The sequence below is a fragment of the Sceloporus occidentalis genome, unplaced genomic scaffold, assembly GCF_023333645.1.
Source record: "Sceloporus occidentalis isolate IW3139 unplaced genomic scaffold, rSceOcc1.0.p SCAF_25, whole genome shotgun sequence".
Taxonomy (NCBI): domain Eukaryota; kingdom Metazoa; phylum Chordata; class Lepidosauria; order Squamata; family Phrynosomatidae; genus Sceloporus; species Sceloporus occidentalis.
Window position 1 is genome coordinate 2,716,529 of NW_028317005.1, and position 12,002 is coordinate 2,728,530.

Consider the following 12,002-nt stretch of genomic DNA (forward strand, 5'->3'; position numbering starts at 1 on the left):
GTGTTTTAACCCCCTTTATGCCACTCTGCCTCCAGAAATACCTTTTAACCCTCTATGCGCCACTCTGCCTCCTGAAATGCCTTATACCTTCCTATATGCCACTCTGCCCCATAAACATGTTGGCCAGTAATAACACAGCCTGAAATACAGTTTGCAGAAAACATGCTCAGCATGGCCTATTCAGTCCTATCCACATTTTAATATTTTCACAGAAGGAAATATATAGAAATCTTTAATATGAGCACTAAAGCACAAAAGGAATAAATGCCTACAGTCCTAAGAACTCTAGATATCCACATATCAATATGGAAAATAGCAAGTAAAACACTATAAAGCTTCAAAGGCTGACACAAAATATTTAAAAACAGAGCATACCATGAGGCAACTGCACCTTGTTAACCATTCCACATTTAATGACCTCCTAAAGACTTACTCAAAGCCAGATTCTCCATAGGGTAGAACAGATAGACACTTTTTATAGGTGCCACTGGGGGCAAATTACAGATCTATAATGATATTTGAGTAATATCTTTCATTAAGTTCCAAACTATGTTGTCATGCTCATGGTATTTTTGCCTCTCATGCATCCCACATTTTTTTAACAAGGTACATTTTTGCTTAGAGGAGGCAAAGCATTTTCTGTGATATTTAGATATGCGTAATGTGAACTCACATCAGAAAATCATTTGTTTATGTAAAATGAGAAAACAACCATGACTATCCAAAAAAACACTGTAAAACATATGTAAACACATAAAACAGTAATTTAGTTTTAAATGAATTTCTTATCAAATTGCTACACATCACAGTTTTAAAGAGTTCAGAGCCCAGGCTGTTATAACCTGCTTTAAATTTGTGACTCTGAAGAGAAGACCACCTGCCAGTAGTGTGGGTACAGTAGACCTGGTTACCTTAGGAGGCCTAGCAGCTGATCAGCATATCAAAAAAAAAATAGCAAGTGTGTGTCTGTATACATATATGTTTGTGAATGAATTGTAAAATGGAAGGAACTTTATAATGCAGTTTTATGAATCTTTGTTTATTATGTCAAAACAAACATTTTCCAGTTCCATCAAAGGTATACAATTAGAGATACTAAGGTTACTAAGTACAAATAACATAGGGGAAAAAAATATGCAAAAAAAGGCCTTCCGGTTGCAGATTGGGTGCTCCATCAAGCGGCCAGCAGCTGGAGCCATTAGCTACACATACGTCATCGGGTGGCTGTGGGCCTTAAAGTGCCAGGGCCATCCCGTAATTGCCAGTCAAGCCCAGCCAATATTTAAACACATTCATATAGGGCAAGAGATTAAGCTTACTGCATTTTCCGATTATTTATTACTATATATATATATGCAACCCCATTCATCTCTACCTCATTTTTCATTTATTGCTTAAGTGGCAAAATATTTGGTTTTACAACTAAAATCAGTGATTTTGGGGTTTCACTGGGCAAAACACTGTATTAATTATCTGGGTATTCGTATACCCAAACATCCTACACAGCAATATTTAGTTAATGTTTCTTCTACTATTACTGTGCTGGCAGAAATAAGGAGTTGTTAATCACTGGATCTTATCTTTTTCAGGTAGGACTAAGCTACTTAAGCTTATCGGTTCTTCAAAATAATTTTTCTACCCACTACAATCCATTCACCTCCTTTATGCCCTCTGAGAAAATAAGGTAGAGAAAGCATGGCCAACTTTCCCGTGAAAAGGAAAAAAATATGGATAGGTTTTGCTTGATTACAACTTGAAAATTTGGGCCTTAATATTTCTCATATTCAAGTCTACAGTTACATCACCCAGTATAGACATGCCATCTATTGCATTCTGGAAATACTCTCTGTTAGGGATCTCAGCAGAGAAGGAGACTGGAAACCAGGTTAATAAAGAAAAAAAAACGTTTTTATTCAGCCCAAAACAAAAGAAGCTTCTTTCAGCAAATTTAAATGCCTTTTCTATTTAACCAAAAACAGTCAATATTAATATCCAGTCTGGGTGCAAGAGTTACTGGCGGAAAGCCTGCCCCTATTGATCATGTAGGGTGACTTTCTGTTTAATTTTTTCAAACTGGGGTACAACTGGAGCGACTGTGATTGTACAGGTATGGGGACCAGCTGGTTGGCAGTCGGTGCTTGATGTTAAAGGAACACTAAACTGACAGCAATGAGTACATATTAAAGTATCCTTTGAAAAATATAAAAAATGTCAAAGAAGTGTCCAGCAGCAGATGCTATCTTCAACCTCGATAATTGATGCATCAGGCACATCAAGGAAATACATCCCCTTAACGACAATTGATGTGCCTGGCATGTCATGGGGTTAAAAGAATGTAGAAAGCAATCAACAATTGCTTTCTTTGCTCAGCTGGTGTTGCTGCGGTGTCTCGACATTGAGGCTTCCATCCCGCTACCTGTGGAAAGGAAGAAGGACAATAGGTAAAAGGACTTACCGTTGTTGGAACGTCCTCTGGCGAAGGTGGCTGATCCTTTAACAAAAGAGTCTCAAAAAAGCAAACCATTTGCTGACATTCCTAACTCACAAGAGCCGAGTTCCACCAGACGAGCATCCATGTGGAGTAATGCTGCCTTTCTGCGCTCAGTGGATATGGCTATCCCTAATGATTTTAGTGTCTAGAGGGGAACCCTGTAATAATGCATGGTCAGCCAGCAACAATGTTTGTGTGATAGGGCCCACAATATCAAGTAATTTATCTTGAGTGGATCTGAGTCCTTGTTCCAGGCCCTGGATGATTCATTTTGTTTTGGGATAGGAGAGTGACCACATTTGGCCGGGATCACCGGACGAGGGCATTCTGTCTGTACTGTATCTATCAGCGTATAACACGCACTTATTTCCCGAAACTTCGGGGCTGCAATCGTAGCTGCGTGCTATACGCCGATATGCGCGGTCTGGCACTCATTACTACACACCAGACTGTGCAAGTGATGCCACTGAAGTTCCCGTTCTGGCCGATAAATACGGTAATTTATTCCACTTCCTTATCTAAGGAGTGGTGTAGCCATTCTTGTAGATATAGACTAATATATACAGGGAGGGTGCATTCCGTGGCCCATGGATGCCTCATATTGGAGGGCTCAAATAAAACTTGCTCTGACGGATCCAGCACAGCAGCATCAGCTCACCCACCATAGACTCACAAATGAAACCTGAGTGATTGTCCCTGGACAAAGCCAGGATAACCGACTGCTGAGAGTCGTCAGAGGAGGTAGCATGCCACTCATCTGTGTAAGGACACCCTCAGAACCCTTATCCACAACAAAGGTGGTTTGGAGACCAACCGTTTTCGGCGTTTGGCCTGTGCCTTACCCTTGCCCGCAGCGACACTATTGCCCCTTCCACGGGAATTTAACCTCCTGTGACTCCTCTGATTTATTTATTTATTGCTCTGGTGAGAGTAAAGGAAGTTAAAGCAAATATGAGTGTCATGACCACTGACACCACAGCACTCACCACAGACGTTCTTCCACCTAGAAAACCGCTACCAAAGAAGACCCTTGGCAGCAGGACTTAGATCATCTCAAGAGTGAGGAGGCTAGGTGTAGCAGATAGAATAGATCCAAAGACGGTCTCAGCAATGCAAAGGTTAACACAATCAGGATAGTTAGGATAGCCAGGTCGGGACACAAAGCGGGTAGTCATACAAGCCGGGAGTCAATCACAGAGCGGGTAGTCAGACGAGCCAAACTGGTAACAGGAAAACACAGGGAAAAGTTACAAAATTGCTAGGCAGAGTCAGGCAAGCAAAGCATTAAAAATCTCAGGCACAAAATCTCAGCACTACAGATCCACGAAGACCACAACAGGGTAACTAGAGAGAGCACCCCTCAGATCATGTCACTTCAGCTTCGGTTGGCAATCCCTACTCCGCCTTCCACCCTGCCTAGCCCCCTTTGATGTCGCCAGCAGGACCACAGGTGGACCGTAAGCTGGTAAGTATAGATCTCTGAGGGTCTCTGCTCTGTCGTGCATCCCGATGCCGGACGGTAGCAAGACCCCCTGGCTTCAAAGATGTCCCAAATAGCACATGCTGGTAGAATAACCACATGTCAAAATTCCAAGTTGGAAAACTGAATTGCGCATTTCCCAAATGAGGGCCTTTTTACCTCCTAAACAACCTGACAAGCCCATGCATGGGTGTTATTACTGTACTCAGGAGATGTTTCTGAACACATATTGGGGGGGTGTTTGACAGTGACATATACCAGGAGCTGTAAATTTATACCTGAATTACAATGTATGTGGAAAAAGAAGGTTTTTTCTGGATTTGTATTAATTTGATTTTTTTGTATTTCTGAATTCACTAAACTGAAAAGCAGTTTAAAGAGAACGGTTTATGAATAATTTTTCCATATCATCACAAAGGGGTACTATCCAGTTCCAAGAGAGACTTGTTTAAGGTCATCAAACAGACCTTTTTTCAAAAATTGGTAGAAAGTAAAATAACAACAACAACAATGAAACAAAAATTGAAAAAATAAAATTGCTAAAAATGCAAAAATAGGTACCCAAACAACTCTTAATATAAATTAAGAAAACTTCCCTGCTCCCAATCAGAAGTTTAAAAATAAAAAAATAATAATGTACAAAGTAAGGCTATACAAAAAAGCTGTATTAAGACAAAGCCCTAAATGTCCTTGAAAACAACACTATAGAATTTGTGTAGGTACACTAAACATGGAAAAGGGGAATCATGGTTCGACAAAGATTTGCTTAAAACGGAAAAAGAGCTCTGTTACAAAGGGGTTTATTATGTATGCTTATTTGAAAACATGAATAATAAAAATCTTAAAAACATGCACCAACTCATGAACTATACAATACATATCTGACCAGAAGTAATAGGACCACATAATTTCTCACTGTAACTTAAGCCCCGCTGATCTATATTCCTTGCCTTATCTTCAGACACGCAGGACATTTTAGTACACTGTGTGTTAATTATGTATTAATTATGACTGGGTAGACTCTCTGTTTACCAACATGTAAAAAAAAGCAGAACAGGCAGCTTCCCATTTCTGTTTCCTTAGGGAAAATTGTGCCATTGGGTCCTCATTAAACAACACTTATTTCCCTGCTACTTGCAACAAGGAGACTGTATAATACTAATGACACTGAAAGCATGGCTCATTGAAAATCTGGACTATACACTATACTATACTTTCTTCGTTTAGGGGTATGGACAATCATCAAGAGCATACCTGGAAACTCTTCAGGTTTTCCAGGAGACTGGGTGAACCGCCACTTCTCTGGGTCTCCAGGTAACTGTGGAGCAACTGCATTGCGGCATGATCCACTACCTCCCACTTCCCCTCCAAAAATGTGTTCCACAACTTCAGCAGGACCACCCAAGGGGAGGCTCTGGGTAGCCAGAGACAGAGAGTTCCCAAATATGATTAAAAGAGTCTGTATTACTGTCGCATACCTGGAGAGTTCCCAAGTATTGTTATAAATCACCAGCTCATCAAAAACATCTAACCGATCTATTTTTTGTAAGTGGTTGTACTGTAGTACATTAGGATTTTTTCCTGGTAACTTGGTTAACTTAAATCCAGAAAGGTCTTGTCTACATAAGAAAAGGAAAAAAATGAGGAACAAGAGGTTGATTCTTCTTTTTTTACATATAACTTAAAGGTCCAAGGCACAGACATGGTTATTCAAATCTATTTAAGTTTTGGGTAGGTGAGGGTGATTCTCCTCAGCTGTACTCCACAACAAGATAACTGCATATTTAATACATGTCATTGCATTTTTGTTCCTGTTTTTCTTTCTGTTGTGTTTTACAATTTCAAAGTCCATTACGTGTTATATTTTTAATCTTCTGTCTCTGATTTGTTTTTGTCTCTCTAAAATTAATTTAGTAGAATAAGAATCTCACACCTGCACTTTGAATTGCAGTCTACTAATTTTCCACATGGAATGACGTGTTAGCTTCCCATCACCATTGGTGACATGATTTTATAATGATAATTATAGCTATAATTAATAATTAATTTGAGCAACAAGAGTAATCATGGCCTAGGCAACTAAAGAATTCCAAGAAATAAATGCATTTGATCATAATGCCACCAGTTATTATTCAAATTGTACAAATTCTAATTTTCTTTCATTTAAAACATTTCTGTTCACTGTATTATCCATCACATAAAGAGCAGGTTAAGCTGTTTTATGATTAATATACTAACAGAACATTGTACTAGTTATACAAACATGATGTTGCGGTCAGGTAGACGAGGGATCCAACAATGCAGGTAAGCACAGCTAAAGAAAGTCCAGAACACAGTCCGAGGTCGAGGGCAACAGCAGGCAGCAAGGTCAAAAAACAATCCGAGGTCAGGGCAGGTAGATCAGGTGCAAAAACAGGTCTGGGTTTGTAGGCAGGCAGAGAAGAATCGTGGTCGTTTAAACAGGCTAGAGGTCGGTACACAAGGCAGAGATCAAGTAGAACGAGAAAATAGCACACCCAACGCGAGATAACGCTTAGAACGGGCAAAGACAAGGCAAACAAATGAGGTTTATATAGAAAAAGGAAACACTCACGTCATCAGCCGCGCCGTAGAGCGTGTCGCGCCCTAAATTGATATCAGGTGCGTTTGCTGGTCCCACCACTAGATGGCGCACTTCCGTCTTGTTCCCGGCGGGTGCGCGCGCCCCGAAGAAGCAGGACTGCAAGCCTCCCGAGTGACCGCGGCAGGACCGGAGGAGGAGACGCCAACGTCGGAGGATCCAGCGTGTGCGGCCGAGGTAAGTGCCGCAGCGGCGTGCGTAACCCGTCGGCAATTCGCGTGTGGGACGGAGGTGAGGTTGCTGGCGCCCGGCGAGCCGGCGTGAGCAGCCGGAGAGCGAGCCGTGGCGGCGGCGCGCGTGACACATGATTGTTATTTTCTTTTTAAGATCTATTTGTTGTACACCCTTTTTATACAGAGGAAAACATTTTATCATTATACACTGGTGAACTGCAAAAGTGTTTGCTTTTGTCATAGCTTTATCACTTCAAATAAGTGTCCTGCCTTAAATAATCTTAATATTAAATGTATCGTTATCTGATAGATATAGCTTGTGTAGTGTACATACACAGGAATATGTATAGAGGCAAGCCTAAACTGGCCATCTGGCACAACAGGCAAATGCTCCATGGGCTACAGATCAACAACACCCCATATTCACCCAATTTGCTGCTCAAGCATAAAAATATGATTTGCAACCACGCATAGCATATTTCTGCTTCAAAGTTCATCCTCGGGGATGTGATGATGCAAACTTTCCTTAAATATATTATTAATACATCTTTCCCTTATGAGACATTGGTATTCCATTTAAGATGTTTGTGCTATTTTTAGAGTTATTTGAAGTAATTTTAATTCACATTTTCCTTCCTGAGCGATTCCTAAAATCCTTCAGAGCAATAGGCTGGCCTGATATACAGTGTGGAACTATTTCAACCAGCCTGCCAAAAACCATACATGTCATTTTAAATATTTTACGTTATAGAAAAGTTAGGAATTAGAAAAAATATATATTTTAATTAAAATGTTTTTTTAAAGTTGGTCTGTCATAGAAAAACAAATTCATTTGAAATTTGTACAGTATAGAGCACGTAATTATCAAGCATAAAACTATCAGGGTTGCATTCTATACCTATATCAGTAATATATTTCCTTTAATTCCTACTTTCTAAATCCTGCACCAGTTATGAAACACTCTTGAGGTAAAAACAAAAGGTTTGGGGAGACCTAACTACATTAGACAAGTAAATTTAGGAGGAAATTAATAAACTAATTAATATAATAAATTAATTAAATATTAGCCCTGAATTGCAGGGTCATACAGTCCATAGTTGGCTGTTTCATATTCTGACTTAATGATGATTAAACACTTCTATTGGTGTGCTTCTCACTACTATATCCTTATTGAGAACCCTGCTTTAAAAGAGAATAATCTTACCTCCTGAATAGTCACAGTTTTAATAGGAGCAGCTATCAAAACACAGTTTGTTGCCGCCATTGAGGTGATAAGTGAGGAGGAGAGCCTAAACTTATGGGAGGAACTTAAAGTAGGGGAGTATTTTTTATGAGGGCAGAAATGTATGGAAGAGCAGTGTTACGGAGGGCCTTATATGCAGGGCCGGCCGAAGACTTAACGCCGCCTGGGGCGAAGTTTAAAATGCCGCCCCCCGCCGACGCCTAAAGGTAATAGGGAGCCAGTGGAGGATTTCACAGAGCGGGGAAGCAGAAGAGGAGTGGTGTGCAAGGAAGAAAAGCCTAGCAGCAGCACTTAGGACAGACTGCAGAACAGAAAGTCGAGATAATGGAATGCCAACCAGAAGAGTGTTGCAGTAATCAAGAATGGAAATGATGAGTGAATGAAGTAGAGTTTTTGTGGATTCTTGGGTGAGGAATGGGAAGATGGAGAAATGTTTTTTAGGTGCAAGCAGACAGGATCTGGTGAGGGACTGAATGTGAGGGATGATTGAGAGGTTAGAGTCAAGGATGACCCCAAGCCATCGGCCTGGTTAGTAGGAGAGATAGTCGTGTTAATGGTGATAGAGAATTCAGGTAGTGGAGTGGAGATGGAAGAAGAGAATATACAATACCTTCTGTTCAAGCAGTCAGCAAATACATTTCTTGTATAAAAAACTCTGATCAAAGAGTTATGCACAGTTTAGTTTACATTTTCAAGAAAAGCTACAAACTAGCATTATATACAAGTGAGTCTGTGAATGTAATGACCAATGCGGAAGTATTCCACATTGTAACTGAACCACATAATCAAGGAACCTAATGATTATGGTCTTATATAATTCAAAGTGAAATAAAACTCACATCCCATGGAAAAAAAAGTTATTAAATTATTTTGTAAGAAACACTGCTTTGAAAATACTTTGATGTGATACTGTAAAGCTTCAAAGCCAACATTTTTAAAAGCTTGAATTCTCTCTATGTACACTCAGAGAATTATAGCTTTATTTTTTTTACACCAGCTACTAGCATCGAAAGGAACCAGCAAACTGACCTCAGAGAAAATGTTTGATTTAAATGCCAGCTGTGGCTTAGATCCTTTCTTTGTATATTCTACTTTTATTTTCTATTTCTTCTCAGTGTGTGGAGATACTCTTCATTGTTAACTGCAGGGTGTACTGCTGTTCAAAAAACAGATAACTAACTAAAATAACGAAGCGGTTTGTATAGTATTAACCACTACATCTAGCTTGATGTGTCAGTCTACAGTTCCTACTGAACAGTTATGGTCCGTCTGTCTATCTGTCTATCTTAAGCAGGACATTCCTTTGTAGTAAAAAATGAAAAGCACTAATAAGGATGCTCATGTATCAGAGTATAGTATGAAGTACTCATTCCTAAACTGCGTGATCCTGAGAATCCACCAATTCACCCTGAGGTAAGTATAAAGACTCTTGATCTTGGGGACAACCCTCAGATTCCCAGGTGTGCTTGTGCGCAAATACACATAAATGGTGAAATGACTAAAATGAGTCTGAAGAATTATTACAATACTGTAACTAAGTGTCTTTTTATTATTCCATGACCATAAACTACTTTCTTGGGAGATTCTCCCTTAAACTTGGCTTACTGGCTAAATGAGTATGGAAATCTGTACCTACTAGTTCACAAGTGTGAAGGTCCAGGTTTGCAGGGTTGTAGGAAACTGAAACTGGGAACAGTTTTGTATAGCACAACTAGTAATTATATAACCCTTTACAGCATAACCCTATATACACTTCTTATTCCGCAATTCAATGTCAACTACATCAATAGCTTGCAAAGTGAAATGGAAAACTCAAGTTAATCAAGTAAATATTTTTTATGGGATGAATATTTGCAAATTTAAAAAATGTTGGTAAATTTGGGTAAGAAGCCCCGAAAACAAGGCTAGACCCCCCACAAATCAGATGAAAATAAAGCAAAAAGGTCCACATTCACTCACTCTCTCTTATACACTCACTCTCTCTCATTCTCATTTACTCTCTTTTCTATCTGAATGTTTCCCTACCTTTTTCTGCTGTCCGCTTCCACATCTTCTTCTGCATCTTCTTCATCTTTTTTTTTTATCTTCTCCCTTGGATCATTGGTTTCTTCTTTCTTTGTCTGCATCTCCGGGGACATAATCCGGCAACTTCCACCCAAAAGTGCTGCAGTGATGTCACAGAAAGCGCCAACTAAGGGCAATATGTCGGTACTTGAGGTTAGGTCATCTCCCTGATTCTCCAATCAACACTGCAGTGCTGGCATTTTGGCAAAAGCTGCAGGGTTATGTCCGTGGAGATGTGGACGAAGAAAGAAGATATCAGTTTAAGGATTGATGAAAGAATAGAGAAGATAAGGGAGAAGATAGAAGAAAAAAAAGGCATAAGAAAATGCGGAAGGAGAAGTGGTCGGCAGAAGGGGTCGGCAGAGAAGATTTGAAAACATTTAGAACGTGTGAGAGAGTGAATGAGAATGAGAGTGTGAGAGAGTGACAGTGTGAGAGAGTGAATGGGAGTGAATGTGGGTCCAGGGCAATTAATTTTGCTCCCAAATTAAAAACGCCTGCAAATCTTCGGCAGAGCCGAATGGGCAGGGAACAAAATTAATTGACCAAAAAAATAATGGGTATCAGGTACCTTCTTCCGTTCCCCGTTGTCCGTGGATATCTTCACCTGCCGGGAACTCTACAGGGCATCGGTGTCTTCATCCGCGGACCACGCGGCCGCAGACCGCATCAACGTCATCCAGGCTGCATCCCCGGCCTCTGGATTGGCGGCGGGGGAGTGTGCCCTGCGGTCCCATGACGCAGGAGGGCAGACCAAGGGCCGGATAAGCAGTGAAGGACAGGTCACCATTGACGATAGGTATAGGAGAAGGAGGGCTGGGGGAGGAGTCCGGCTTTGGCAGCTATTTGAACCTCCAGTAATGATCCATCATTACTTGATTGTTCAAGTTCCTTCCTGTATTCTCCTACCTTCTTGCTGGATACTTGTTTTTTGGATTCTTTGGACTTTGACCTTGGCTTGCTTAATGGACTTTGCTGATTCTTTCTACCCCAGACCAGGGATTGCTGTACGGTATTGTTTTTGCCTTTTATTATTGCACTGTTGCACTATACCCTGGTTTTGCATCTGCTACTTTATCTGGTGTCTCTTTGCGCTGTGCTCCAACCCCTACACACCTGACAATGGGACAAAAACAAACCCTTACATTTGTCTGAATCGTTTTTGTCCCATTTGCACATGTCTATAATATGGTTTCTATACTGTAATCTTTGAAGAATGTATCTGTCATTGTTGTCCTTCTCATAACATGCAAGCAAGATCATTGAATAAACAAGCAGGGGCTTGTTATTTCCTTGATTGGAGTAATACCAGTAGCTATTAAACTGAAAAGCTAAAATTTGCTCACAAAAATATGACAGCTAATCTTGAAACCTGTGTTTGTTGCAAATGCTAAAAATAGAGTATATATGTCAGTATATCCTATCACATTCTTTTTGAGAATTAAAAAGAAAATCTGCAGGTTCCAAACTATTAAACACACAATGTTATAAAATAACTTTGACAGCCAACAAACAAAGCAAGGGAGTCAGTAGCAAGCTACATAGCTATAAAAAACATTTCATGTGCAGCGAAAGCTAGAACTGTTGCGAGAAAAATGAAAGTACTCAACCCAGCACAATGGCGTAATTTTTGTAAACATGCTTATTTACCTCGGGTACACGGAAGGCTTTTGCCTGTTTAGCTCTTTCAATTTTGGAAACAGAATAATAAACAGAATTGATAAACATTATCCCCATTGCTTGCACACTCATGTATGTATTGTTAAAAACACATTTAAAGAAAAAATAATTTGTCTGTCTCATATAAACTTCAGGAGACTAAACAGAAGATATGATTTATCTTAATTTTTTATTCACACAAGGGCACTCTATGAGTTATGTTGGCAACTGCTATTAAAATGTTTTTTGGAGTCATACTTAAAGAGGAAATC